We start from the raw sequence: 2,307 nt of genomic DNA on the forward strand, positions 1-2,307 counted from the left end.
CGAAATTGGGAAAGGAGTACAACAAGGTTGTATATTGTCACCTGTTTTACTTCTATGCAGAGCACATTCTGGAAAATGTCAGGCTGGATGAATCACAAGCTAGAATCAAGATTTCCAAAAGAAATATCAATAACCTCAGATATGCAGATGACACCACTTTAATGGCAGAAAGTGAAGAGGAACTAAAGAGTTTCTTGATGGTGTGACAGAGGGGAGTGAAAAAGCTAGCTTAGTTTTTTTTTTTTTTTTTTTTCAGGTGAGTGGCCTGAGATGACCTCTAAAAATGGTGCGCTATTCACTCAACCCAGAAAACCCCACAAAATCACGCAAATCAAGAGGTTCAAATCTTCGTGTTCACTTTAAGAACACTCGTGAAATTGCCCAGGCCATAAAGGGTATGCATATCTGAAAAGCCACCAAGTGTCTGAAGGATGTCACTTTAAAGAAGCGATGTGTGCCATTCCGTCGCTACAACGGTGGAGTTGGTAGGTGTGCACAGGCCAAACAGTGGGGCTGGACGCAGGGTCGGTGGCCCAAGAAGAGTGCTGGATTTTTACTACGCATGCTCAAAAATGCAGAGAGTCATGCTGAACTTAAGGGCTTAGATGCAGATTCTCTGGTCATTGAGCACATCCAAGTGAACAAAGCCCCAAGATGCAGCGCAGGACTTACAGAGCTCACGGTCGGATCAACCCCTACATGAGCTCTCCCTGCCACATTGAGATGACTCTTACTGAAAAACAACAGATTGTTCCTAAACCAGAAGAGAAGGTTGCACAGAAGAAAAAGATATCCCAGAAGAAACTGGAGAAACAAAAACTTATGGCCCGGGAATAAATTCCGCAAAAAATAAATGCAAACAAAAGTTAAAAAAAAGAAAAAGCTAGCTTAAAACTCAACATTCAAAAAACGAAGATCATGGCATCTCACTTCATGGCAAATAGAAGGGAAAACAATGGAAACAGTGTCAGACTTTATTTTCTTGGGCTCCAAAGTCACTGCAGATGGTGACTGCAGCCATGAGATTAAAAGATGCTTGCTGCTTGGAAGAAAAGCTATGACAAAACTATACCACATATTAAAAAGCAAAGATATCACTTTGCCAACAATATATGTCTAGTCAAAGCTATAGTTTTTCCATATGTAATGTATGGATGGGACAGTTGGACCATAAAGAAGGTTGAGCATCAAGGAATTGATGCTTTCAAATTGTGGTGCTGGAGAAGACTGTTGAGAGTACAAAAGACTGCAAGGAGATCAAGCCAGTCAATCCTAAAGAAAATCAACCCTGAATATTCATTGGAAAGATTGATGCTGATTGGAGCTCCAATAACTTTGGCCACCTGATGTGAAGAGCCAACTCACTGGAAAAGACACTGATGCTGGGAAAGATTGAGGGCAGGAGGAGATGGAGGCGACAGAGGATGAGATGGTTGAATAGCATCACCAACTCAATGGACATGATTTTCAGCAAACTCTGGGAAATAGTGAAGGACAGGGAAGCTTGATGTGCTGCAGTCCATGGGGTCACAAAGAGTTGGACACAACTCAGTGACTGAACAACAACAACAAAAGCAAGAAGGTATAGAGACAAGCAATGAGGATTAAGGACAGGACTTTCAAATATGCCAACTTTAAAAATACACATGAAAGACTATGTATAGGGGGATAAGTTAGGAATTTGGGGTTAACAGATACACACTACTGTATATAACATATATAAATAATAGGACCTACTGTATAACACAGGGGAACTATGTTCAATATCTTATAATAACTATAATGGAAGAGAATCTGAAAAGAATCATGTGTGTGTGCGTGCTAAGTCTTTTCAGTCGTGTCCGACTCTGCGACCCCATGGATTGTAACCCGCCAGGCTCCTCTCCATGGGGATTCTCCAGGCAATAAAACTGGAATGGGCTGCCATGCCTTTCTCCAGGGGATCTTCTCAACCCAGGGATCGATCCCACATCTCTTATGCCTCCTGCATTGGTTGGTGGGTTCTTTACCACTGGCACTACCTGGGAAGCCTGAAAAGTACATATATATATATAAGCAGAATCACCTTACTGTTTATATGAAACTAACACACACTGTAAATCAACTATACTTCAATTTAAAAAGACTATAGATAATGCAGCAATGAAGACTGAGAAGAAGCAGACAGTCAAAGAGGTCGGAGGTGAGCCATGTTAGGAGACAATCATGAGAACCAAGGTAGGTTTTCAAAAGGCAGTAGTACTTAGCACAAATGGTGTAGAGAAGACGTCCAATCAAAGAAAGATTGCAAATGCCCCTGTGGCTTCT

At 41.5% G+C, this 2,307-nt stretch overlaps 1 pseudogene; it reads left to right on the plus strand.

Annotated features, from left to right (window-relative positions):
* Positions 1-283: 283 nt before the first annotated feature.
* On the plus strand, positions 284-1,801 carry LOC147340555 (large ribosomal subunit protein uL22 pseudogene; annotated as a pseudogene).
* Positions 1,802-2,307: the final 506 nt, after the last annotated feature.

This window comes from Bos grunniens, chromosome X (genome assembly GCF_055505025.1).
Source record: "Bos grunniens cultivar Pamir isolate PY7600 chromosome X, Bosgru_T2T1.0, whole genome shotgun sequence".
Classification (NCBI taxonomy): domain Eukaryota; kingdom Metazoa; phylum Chordata; class Mammalia; order Artiodactyla; family Bovidae; genus Bos; species Bos grunniens.